This window comes from Zonotrichia albicollis, chromosome 2 (genome assembly GCF_047830755.1).
Source record: "Zonotrichia albicollis isolate bZonAlb1 chromosome 2, bZonAlb1.hap1, whole genome shotgun sequence".
Taxonomy (NCBI): Eukaryota; Metazoa; Chordata; class Aves; order Passeriformes; family Passerellidae; genus Zonotrichia; species Zonotrichia albicollis.
In genome coordinates, this window is record NC_133820.1 from 66,015,656 (window position 1) to 66,028,093 (window position 12,438).

General features: G+C 42.5%; 1 long non-coding RNA gene across 1 annotated transcript in view; it reads right to left on the minus strand.

The window, feature by feature from the left end:
* Positions 1-12,438, minus strand: part of LOC141728210 (uncharacterized) — a 584,197-nt gene that overhangs the window by 95,343 nt on the left and 476,416 nt on the right. The gene's annotated exons all lie outside the window — the stretch shown is intronic.

Here is a 12,438-nt window from a genome sequence, read left to right on the forward strand (position 1 = left end):
CAAGGCTTGTGGTGGCAGGACAAGTGGCAAGGGTTTTAAAATGAAGGAAAGTGAGTTTAGATTAGGCATTATAAGAAACTCTTTGCAAGGAAGGTGGTGAGGCACTAACATGTTTTTCAGGCACTAACATGTTGCTCCTTCCCTGGAAGTGTTCAAGGTCAGGTTGGATGAGGCTCTGAGCAACCTGGTGTAGTGGAAGGTGTCCCTGCCCATGGCAGGGTTTGGAACTCGGTGATCTTTAAGGTCTCTTCAAACCCAAACCATTCTGTGCTTCTATTATCTGAGTGTACAAAGAGAAAAATAAGAAAATATTGAAAGTACCTTTGAAGCAGGAATGAAGGAATTATTAAAAAATTGATACAAGTTACAGCCAAAAGATCTTAGCAATGCTACTGCTAACAAAGCTCTGTCATCATTTTAATACACACTTTTCAATAGAAAGTTTCTGGAGCTGCGCGGTTTTCTTGCAGTCAAGCCATTTTTACCCCTTAGTGCAATTACATGGAAAGCTCCATATTGTACAAATGAAGCATCTGAATCCTTAAAAAATAGGTGGAACCGCTGCTAAGCTGCCAGTTTTGTCAACTGAAATCTGTGACAAAAGATTGTTTTAAAAGCTTGTGGTTCCTAAAACAGGGCAGCTGAACTCATCCCTCCTGTGGAAAATTATTTCTGCAAAGGAGTCCCACAAAGCAGCTTGAGAGCAAAACTGCAGAAATTTCAGTGTATACAGGGACTTATGACTCACTGCTGCAGGGCTGCTTGGAGGTAAAAAAGAATCCCAGACTGTCTAATCAAACTTTTGCACGTCTTACTTGGTGCCAACATTACGTGCCACCTTCTCTTCAGCAGGCAAGTCACCATTTCTGGCCATCACTGTGGAAAGAGCTTCCTCAGCCTGTGAGTACATACAGGCATCTCAGTAATGCCATATTTAGATGGGCTTTATCACGGATGGTGTTGTAGAGCATTTGGTTCTGATTACTTCCTGGCCACTCCTGATAATTTTTACTTTAGATAGATTGCAGCCCGAATGTCTGATTGCTTTGAACATCTTGCACTGTAGTAGGCCCATATGTTTATCGTCACAATCTACAGAGTGCCCTTTGATTTTGAAGAGAGAACCATATCTGAGTCAGGTTTAACTGCTTTAGGGAGACTTCCTCTGGGACAAGAGTGGGTGTAAAAGCACTGGCCCACTGTAGGACATCCACCAAATGTTAAAATTCATGAAAGTGGGAGAAATACTCTTTCTTGTAAAACAGGAAATGCTCTAGAGACAAGAGGCCACATGTGTTTGGAGGACAAAACCAATTATTCGGTCATGTCCTCATCTGTAACTCCGTGACCTCCTTGTATAAAAATATCATCTGACAAGACAGTCGAAATACTTCTGTGAAGACTGAGGATCTGATGAGTGTACAGCTTGTACATCTGAAAGTGCACAAGGAAACTCCAAACGGGAAAACATAGAAAACCTGTGAGCCAGTCCAGCTGGGAGAGAGGAGGAAAATAAATTTACACTCTCAGTAGTTTTCACAGCCCCTAAAATTCAGACTAACTAGCCCCAGAATAGCCTCTGTATTGTATGCTTAATATGAGCACTGGACAATTTTCACACAGAGGCTCTAAACCAGGTATCAGTGTCAAAAGATAAAGGTGCTCTAAAGATTCTGAAGGAGGCCAAGACATGCTCTTGAAATTAAAAAACTTGTCTGGCATGTTAGATCAGTTCCCAGTAACAGGAGGGGACTAGGGCAATGGTTATTTGACAGTGACCAAGACAAGAAACAAGAAGAATTGGCCATGTCTCCCAAAGTGTTCAAGTGAGGAGACACTGGAGAAGAGGACAAGTAGTAATTAAGAACATGTAAAAGATCCTTTCAACTACACTGAATGAGTGTTGGAAACAGATTTATCCATCTAAAGAAAACCAGAAGTAGATATGCATGTAGGCACATACTTAAATTAAAAAAGCAAACACACAAAAATCCTCAAACTGCCCCCCACCAAAAAAAAAAAAAAAAAAACCAAACAAAAATCACCAACAAAACAAGCAAACAAACAAAAAAAATCCAACCAACCAACCAACCAAAAAAAAAAAAAAAAAAAAAAAAAAACCAAAAAACCAAAACTTCACCAAACTGAAAAAGAAACTTTAATCAAAGCTAGAGAGACCAAGACCAAAACTGTAGCAGGAAATTCAGGTACTTGCACCAGCTCTCTAGCTCACAAAACAGACCAGACATTGTTCTTTGGGTTCTGAGGCCAAACTGTGTGTCCCAGCTTGCTTTGCAGAACTACATTTTCTTCTTCACCCAAAAGTGATGATGTAAAGTCGCTTTTGAGGAAATGACTCCTGCTCCATGCTGTTCTCCAAGCCAGATCCATGTACCATCTGAGAGGCTGCCAGGAGCTTCATGCCAAAATTGCCAAGTAATCTGCCTATACATTAATTCCAAGAGATTTGCATGGAATACAAGAGCATTGGCTTCTGAACCTTACCAGTGTAGTTCCAGCTGATGAACCTTTCTCCAGGGTTTTGGTACCTTCCAATCCGGCAGTTTGGACACCTCAACTCTCCCACTGCAGAAGCAGGTACCAGTGAGGCATCTAGCAAACCTCCTGGCACTTCAGGAGCTGTATGGTGAGAGTCCCAGGCAGCTGCCAGGACCTTGACTGCTAGAGGAGCACTTGTATGCAGGCAGCCTAATTTCTCTCCCTCACAGTGGCACACATTGAAGCACAAGCCATCCTCTCAAGCACTTACTTCACTGTGCAAATTTATGTTCTAGGGACTTCTGCCTTGCAGAATATCTCCACAGGGATGTCTGACTGGACCTGTATCAATCATCATTCAATTCCTTGACTCCCTCCTCTGGGAGATGAGTGCCAGATGTTAGGGACTCTCGTACCTCCTCTTTGATACAATCCTGCCTGACAATTTTCCTCTCACAAGGGCCGATAACTAAACAGAAAAAAAAAACAATCTGGAAGAGAAACTAGGACAACTTTCCTATGCAGGGATGGGCTAGAATCTCATCTGAATGGGGAAGAGGAAAGAAGGAATGGTTGTGCAGCTGCAGCATGATTTCATACTGTGAACACATCACTCCAGTGCCTTCAAATCCCATTGAAAGACTACATTTGCCATATGTGTAAAAGTGACAGTCAAAAAGGCTTTGCTACTATTGACCTTTTTAGATATCTGCCCTTTCCCCAACTTAAAGGTGTGCAGTGTGAGTTATGACTTGTATTTATGGGAGTACTTTTTCTCTGAAATTATATATTGATTAATTTCAGGAGGTTTCATTCACATCCCTTGATTTTGGCCAAGGAAAAATGTGGAGTTATGCGCATCTGTGCATTGCATGTACACATGCATGAACAAAGACTCAGAAGAAAATGAGGGGAAAATACCACTTCTGACTAGGCATAACAAATCTGAAAAGAAAATTTATACACATTTTATGCTTTTGTTTTATAATAAGAGATGACATGCTGCTCAAGTGCTGACTTGTAGCAGAATAGATTAAAAATTCTTGAACCATCAGTAGCAAGAAATCACAGGGCTGTACTTACAGAGGTCATTAACTGTCCAGACATCTGTTGGGTAACAAATTCTGCCAAACATAGATCATGAAGTGGTTCTTGAATTATGCAGAGGATAATTTCACAATCCAGAAAACAGAGAAAGAGCTCAAGCAGAGAAAGAGCTGTGTAAGACTTTCTTATTGCCAGCTGGGAAAGAATTCACTACAGTGTCAGAATTACAGGAAAGTTTGATGCTAGTGGCAGTGCTCTGCTGCATTGCTAGCAGTGCAAGAAGGAACAGATTTAGATGATGGTCATAATTACAGTTATATACTCCACAAAGTAATTGACATTATGGTAAAATTGGCTGTATTAATTAGAGGCACACTGCAACAAAAGCAAAAACTCCAAATGTCTCAGTGAAAACTATTGTAAAGCATATCAACACAAACGTAATAGATTTCTGTACAATAAAAGGGAATTAGGAAACAATGAACAGATGCAGAAAAGGAGAAATTTGTGCTAAGGTAGAAACAGTCTGGAGCATTCTAAACAATTTATAAATTAAAGCATAATATACTCTAATTCCCCTTGAGAAATGAATACTGTCCCATTTTTCATAAATTAACTGCAGTAGCCAGTTGGTAAAGGATCACAAATGAGTCCAATTATGCCACACTGGACTATAATTGGGTTAAAGGGCTGTCATTTACCTCTGAAATGAGAGCTCAAATGATATCTGTCAACCTTTGGAATCAGGAGTTATTCTGGCATCAGGAGTTACTTATTAGCTGCTGCAAAAGTCCAGGATGCAGCACAACCAGTCATTGGGAAAAAAAAGAGTGAAAACACTCATCAGGGCAAATTAGTAGTTTTGGCTTTTTTTCCCTTGGCCAGCTGAGGAGAGCCATATCTAAGTAGATAAGCCATAACTAAGCAGAAATGTCCAGAAGTACATATTGTAACTTTTTCTGAAAGAGAAGATAAAAAGAAGCAGAAATGGAAGACACAAAGAAAAATAAGAATTGATCAAGGAAAATAAAACTTAAAAAAAACTAACCTGCAAACCCTGAATGGTAATGGAATGGACATAATAGTTAAAAGCCTGTTTTTTGTCACCTTTGTATTGTTAGGTTTCATTCTTGGAGACCCCAGTTATATAAATCACTGCTAGCTTTATTCAAAAGTAACACAAACCAGAAAACAGAAGTGCATATATCAGTGTCAAGTTTCTAAGAAAATAGTCTAACAAAAACCAGAAATACCTTAAAAGAGAAAAGATCAGGAGAAACTCAGAGAAAATGTTACACTTATCACACAGCTGGTGTACACACACACTCTGCCAAACCTGGAGAAGCATACACTTACTGTCAATATGAATTATGGGATGGGCTTTCTTGGACTTTTTATTTTGGCCCCATGTTTGGAAAATAACCATAAATGGTATGTTGCCTTAAAAAGAGCTTACCAACAGGAAAATATTAGAACCAATCCTGAAACATTCAAGGCTTTCCGATTGCAACATCATGAAATTGAAAGCCATCTCCAACAACAAAAAAACTCATCACTGACAAAAATAGCACTACTTGGTGAAGACTGTTATGAAAAAAGGTTACACTTGTTATTCAGGGTTTGCTGTCAGCTGGTCACAAGTAAATTTTAAACTTTTCTTAATAAGAAATGCTTTTGTAGTCTCTAACTCAGTAAGAATTATCCTTTTGCAATTTTCAAAGCTGTGTTCTAAGTGTCCTTCCTTCTCATTTGAAATATTTATAAAACAAGACACGATTTTTCTGCAAATTGGTGCAGGACAGACTTGCCCACTGTGGTACCCACTAAGGTTTTCTATGACAAATAGGTCTTATATCAGGGCTTCAATGGGCACATAAAAGTAGAAACGGGAAAAAAAATCCCCTCACTTCATTTTAATTGCATCTTTTGAATTACATGCTCAGCAACAGTCCCAAACACCTTGACATAGGTCCTTGAAGGCATGAAATACTGATGACAGATTTCCTCTCTGGATGAGAGGCTTTATCTGGTTAATTGTATTCCAGGAGACCTATGTCTGTGCTTTATAAATGGCTTTTGTAGAGATTTCCGATTAGCTACTAGTTGAGATTTGATTAAGTTTTCATTAACTGCTAAGTGGAAAAAGATCAACTGGTCCATATTCCATTCAGCATCAGTCATCAGCCAGCTGCTTTGCAGGGAGCAACTGAGCCCATCTTTATTTTAGAGTGTATTTTGATTTTGGGCAAAAGATGGCAATGCATAATGATCACATTCAGAGTAAAAGTTGGACTAAAAACCTCTACAGTGAGGCAATATTTTAAAGAAAGAACTCCCAGCTCTCAAATACCACATGCAGGTGTGATATCTCAGTGGAAAACAGCTTATGGATGAATGAATATTTCTGTCTGTTTACCAAGACTATACACATTACATATGCCATTAGAAAACCCCAAACCAAACAAACCACCGAAAACAAAACCCCAGCTCATTGCTTTGCCTCCCTGGGAAGTGCTTGTAGGCAATGTTTTAGCTGTAAGTGCTTTATAATCCAAGCTGACTGTAGCTGAAATTGGTGTCCCTTAGCTGCTTGATTAGTTAGATAAATTCTGCACGCTTGTGTCTGGGATCCATGGTAATGGAGTTACGTTGCTATGCTATGAAATGTGCAGGAAGGTCCAGCACTTCAGGAAGGATATGATTTCCAGGACTAATGAAACTTGGTAGTGAAGGCAAGAAAGAATGCTTGGAGGAATGAACAAAAGCAATCGTGGAAACAGTGACAGGGATCACTCAGGTCAGTGGGTACAGGCAAGGCGTCCATACCCCAGGAAGGTTTTCCTGTGAGGGCTGTAACAACCACCCCAATGATCATTTAAAAGTGGTGCTGTGGAGGAAAAGGATCATAGTCCTGTTCCTGTCATCCTGAGGAAAGCCTGCATGGCAACATTTTTACAGGTATTTGTGAGGAGGATTCATTAACTCCAAAACCAGAGCAGATTGCTACAAATTATCTTTGTCAAGCTTTCACTAGACCTAGCTATTATCTCTGGCCACTCTGGCAAGAGATTTTTTTTGCCCTGGCATAACAACCAAAAGTGTCCTTAAACCAGTTGGTCCAGTGAATGCAGAGAACCCCTCCTGTGTTTATGACCTGGGGTACTGGTGGGAAGCTGAGAAGTCTGTACTGATATTTTCCTAGGTATCCTACTGGTATCAGTCATCAAACAGGCTGCTGCCACCCGCATCTCAAGGATGGAAAAGGAAGGGAAGGGAAGGGAAGGGAAGGGAAGGGAAGGGAAGGGAAGGGAAGGGAAGGGAAGGGAAGGGAAGGGAAGGGAAGGGAAGGGAAGGGAAGGGAAGGGAAGGGAAGGGAAGGGAAGGGAAGGGAAGGGAAGGGAAGGGAAGGGAAGGGAAGGGAAGGGGAAACCTTATTGTACACTAGAAGGTGTTTGTGCTAGAGGGTGTTTTCTGTTCCCTTTGGATCTTGATGCATCACCTTAGATACTCGGGACACAGAATAAATTTAAAGGCTCAGAGCTGAGACAGGGTTTTGTTCTTGACCAGAACCCTAACTTAAATGAAAGGAGGAACAATGTAACATATCAGGAAGGATAGATAAGAACTGAAAATCTATTTGAATTCTCATGTGTGCTACCTTATTGCAACTGTAATTTTAAAAAGTTTAAGTAGCTTTTTCCGTATTATATTTAATATTCCTCCATGGTACCAAATAGGAGAGGCCTTGCTCTGTTAAACACTGTTAAATTCATATGAAGTCAGTATATAGTCTAGAAAACCTTTCAATCTATGACAAGTAATAGTAAAGAAAAAAGCATGTATCAAAGAGTTTATTTAATGACAAAAGCCTCCTTGTCTTCTATTCAGGTGCCTTGCAACCTCTCCATCATTAGCTGACTGAATTCTGCTGTCACAGTAAGCTGGCCTCAAAGAGATCAGGTTTTTTCTCTGAAAATAATCATACTGTGCACTTCCATCATAACTTTATTTGGAAGTACCTAAATACTTCAGAAATACTCATGAAGGTAACTCTCCCAGTACCTACACTTAGCACAGGTAGAAAACAAGCTCTATCAAACTCCTGTTGTACCCATTTCCTTGCATTTCCATGTTAACTGTTCTTCCCCTGGATGGTACACTGTCCTTCACTGTGGTTCCCACTCCCAAGCCAGGAAGCAGCAAGGGATTTGGATGACTGGAGGGGTGGTGGGGAATACAAAAATCCCTAGGAAGCTTCAAAGGCTATCCTCTGGGTTTCCCAATGGATGGACAATGAAAAAGAGGCTGTCTTTGAAGATGGGCCAAGAGAAGCCAGAATGCCACTTTTAGAGGTCATTGCTCTGCAGGGAGATGTAGTTTCACTGTGTTCTGGTGTTAGGGAACCCAAAGTACAGGCTCCTAAAAGGTGCCAGTTTCAAAGGAAGGCAGCTGCCTCTGCAAATCTTGGAAAAATAGGCATCCTGATTCAAGTCTTAAAATATACATTAAAAAAGTTTTCTATTTACCTAGGCTACCTGAATTATAACATTAAATCAGTTTATCTTTGGTAAGGATTTCAGGCAGAGGAAAAAAAAATTGGGTCAAACTCCCCTGCATTGAAACCACTAAAAAACCCCAACAGGATAAAACAAACTCCCCCAACAATATATGCTGCTATGTATACAAAACAAGTAAGCAATAAAATTTTATTTGTAGCATAAAGCAAGTGAGTTGAATGCACAGAACATGGCCAAAGAAAGACTTAAAAAAAAGAGGACACAAGTATTAAAAGATAAATTGAAACTCAGAATGCTGTATAAAGAGGTTTTAATGATATGGAGTAGAATTAAATTAGGAAATGGAAAATGTAACTGCTAAATATGGGGGGAAGCATTTAATAATGACAATCTAAAAAGTTACAGAACTGTATTCTAAAGGAATCTCCAAAAAATTTCCCTGTACCATTAGGACCTGGGCTGATTAGGATCTGGAAATTTTCCTTGTGAAATAATTCCATATTGCTAAGAATGACAATTAAAAAAAAAGTTAAACTATCAGTTTTAGTTCTCAGACCTCTTTGAAGGTGATTAACACAGCACCTTCCATTCAAGCCTGAAGTTTATGACAAAATAAGGCCAACACCATGTGATAATTCAACAAAAAATCTCAAAAACATCAACTTAGAGAAGAAGCTACTTAAGGAAAAACAGTAACAGGAAATGATAGAAAAATGCTCTTCAGCTTTTTTCATATGATGGAGGGTTTTAGGTATATTTTTATACTTATATTTGATTTTTGGTTAATTGACTTGGCATTCAAATGTAAAGTAAATCTGCACCTTCAATACTACCTTATTTGTCCCCAAATGGACAAGACCTATTCTCTGAAGATGAGACAACAAATATTCTTAGACATACATATATATTCATGCTTCCTCATGGATGTACAAGAAATACAAACCTGTATGGAAGCAGGTGGAATCTTTTGCATCACGAGGACAGCAAGAGTATTCCTCCAGGCAGAAGCTTGCTGAAGTCATTCATCTTGACTCAGGAGCAAAGGTAGAACTGGCTCATTTTGGACTTGTGCATGGGGTGTCACTTTGCCCAACATATTAAAAAAATTAAAGAAAGATGCTTCTATTTTCAGTGGCAGCCTCACTGTCTCTCTCTGCTCAGCTGTGTCAGCTCTGGCAGTAATGAGCATCAGCAGTAATATCACTGGGGTTTGTTCCTTTGCAGCCATTCTCCCACACAGATTTATAAATGCGACTCTGATGGCAGTATCAGCCATTATGACTCTCACATCAAGAGACCGATGCACACTTAAGGCTTGGGTTGATTACCTGTCTTTGAAAGAATCTCTCTCAGTATTAATCAAATTGGCCTGCTCCCAGCAGCAAAGTAGAACACACACCCAGCCGTGATTCTGCCCTATAGCAGATTTAATATGGATCTAATGTAAGATGCATAGGAATGGGAAGGACTGAATGCTCCAAATGGTCTCAAAGATAACAGCATTAAGCATATAGAAAAGTACAGTAAATTAGTTTCTTTGTATAAATACCAGTGGAACTGTGTGTAATGTTTTTTTCTGTGCGATTCTTCCACCAGTGACAATTACCAGGGCTGAGGGAACACGAGGTAGAGTGCAGGCAGCTGCTTTGGTCTCACTTTCCTCTTGTACTGGCAAGACAGTTACAGCATGCCTACAGCTTGCAATTTTCAAAGTTGACTCAGAATCCATGCTGGTTTATAACTGACTCTTCCACCATGAATGGACGTGGCTTTTTCGCTGATCTCTCTTCATTTACTGGCAACAAAATATAAAAATTCCACATGGCCTTCCAGAATATATGCAACGTCTTCATGGTTCCAGCTGCCTCTCACCATGACATTTTCTTGGTATGACAAGGACTCTAAAATGCCTCTTTTCCAGCACAATGAAGAAGGAACCACTCCAGAAGTTTCCCATTTTTCAGACGTTCCCCAAGAAGATGCATGATGTTTTACACATAAAAGTGATGATGATTTTATTCGGATGGTCAGTGAAATATCAGGAACATACAAACACAGAGAATATGGCATGTCTGAACAATGTGCCTATCTCAGAAATTTAAAAGGAAGCCAATTAAAGGCCATCATGATACACTCAGTCAACATTACTCCCAAATGAAATTACTAATCCCAAGGTGTGATTTGCTTAAGCAGCACTGCAGCCTACAACTTGAATCCCACTACCTTAGGGAGACTGGCTGCTCTTCCAGCAGCCAGTCTCTTATCTTAGGAGCTGCAGAAGGCATCTTTAACATTCTTTGGGGACCTGAGAGGACAGAAGGTGTCCCAAAATACCTCTGTGAAGAGAAAATGACTGTGAACCAAGCCTCTCTGATAGTTCAAATGTTTTACTGCGTAACAGGGACTGGCATGCAGCTGGATTCCAGGGTGACCCAGCAATGTGGCCTCTGTGGGACCTGATGGTTATCTCCCTCTGACAGGAAGGATTCAGATTAAACAGCAGAACCTGTACCAGAACAGCCTTGCTGCAGGTCATGAGACCCAGCAGCACTGCTAGAGCTCTAATAGTGAACTGCTGGAAAGATACAAGCAGCTCGAGGGCCACTGGGTACACATGAGCTTGGCCACTCTCACCAACAGCAGCACGATCCACAGCAAGAAATAATCATAGTAAATGAAGTTACTGCCAGAGTTGCTGTATTTTGATCAGCACCAATTCCAAAGATTCCTTCCCAGCTCTTCCAGAGTCCTTAAGATTGAAAATATTTTAATAGCCTTGAATGGTAAATGGGGCTGAAAGGAAGTGTCCTTGATTTCACCCCAAATCCTAAGAAAGGAAGGCACAGGTCACAGGTGCAGCACCAACAGGAAAGCCAAAATAAGCTGCTTGAAGGCATAAGAATGCATACCAATTTGCAATGGAAATGTGATTCTATCCTTCTCTCTTCCTAGAAATGCTAATCTTACATTAGTCTTTAAAAAAAAAGATAATAAAAAAGCCAAATCAAGCTCTTGCCTAACAAGACACAAATCTTGCTGGCAAGACCAAGATGAATCAAGCCACAGCATTGCCAATTTTATCTTGGGAGAGGGAAGGAGCACAGTGGTTTTAAACCTTCTAGATCAGTAGCTATGGGAGCACATCAGCTGGATCAGGGAGAAAAAAAAATCAGTCAGATAGGAAACAGAGCATTCTCCTGAACAGATTATGCTAAGAAATGGCTCTGGAGTTACTGCTCCAAGGCTGTGAGCAGAAACAGCAGACTCAATTGCTGGGAAAACAAAAACAAAACCCAAAACTCAAACCCTAACAAATTGCCAAAAAACTGAGAACAGAGATCTTCGTCATTAATTGGTTAGGAACAGCCCATAATGATAAGATTTATAAGAAGTAAATTTGGAATGCCTTTGCATGGATGACGGAAACCTTAGTATTAATCACTGCTCGTAAGGAAGGGAAAAGGTCACAGCTAAGGCTAGCCAGTTTTTTTTCCCCCTAAGGATCGAGTGAAAGGCCAGACCATGTCTCTGGGAATTCATCATCAGAACGGTACCGGACCGTCTTCTCCATCCTGAACCCAGTGGGCAAGACAAGCGACCCCTGAGCTGCCTGCCAGGAGCCGGAGTTCCTTGGAGGAGCGATATCCCCGCTCCCTCGTCACCGGGGCTCCGCTGGCATCTGGCTGCTGCCCAGGTCACTGGAGCCCCTGAGCACAGCCCTGGTGCCGGCCAGGGGACAGGACCCGCCGCGGGGGCAGCTGCGGATCTGCCCGCAGCCTCAAGGAGAGCGGCGGCGCCCGGGGACGGGGCGGGAGTAGCGCCCGCCCTCTTCCCTCCCTCTTTCCTTCCTTCCCACCCCCGTGACTCACCCGCCGCTCCCGGCGGCGACAAGCCGCCAGCGCCGGAGTTACCGCCCCGGCCCGGCGCTCCCCAGGGGCCGCCCCCCGCCCTCCCCGAGCGGGCGGGTCGGGCAGGGCGCTGCCCCTGAGGGACGCGTCACCCCGCAGCCCTCGAAATAGCTCAGCGGGAGGGGCGGCGGCGACAGATCTCTCTCCCCGTCCGTCCCTCCCGTCCCGCCCTGCCCCTCCACACCCCCGGCGCCCGGAGCGCACCCCCGGGGCGCGTCCCTGCGAGCACCGGCGCTCCCCGCCCTGCCCCGTGTCCCCCGGCCGGCCCCCCTCCCCGGCCCGGGCTGCGCCTGCGCACCCCCGCCGCCCGCGCCCGCTGCGGCCGCTCCGCCCCTCTGATTTGAATATGCTAAGGAGCGGTTACCGGGGCCCTATGGTGGAGCCGGGAGGCAGTCACGTGGGGCGGGGACGTGTCCTTGAGGGGCGGGGCCGACCTACCCAGGCTGCCTTAAAAACGGGACGCGAGC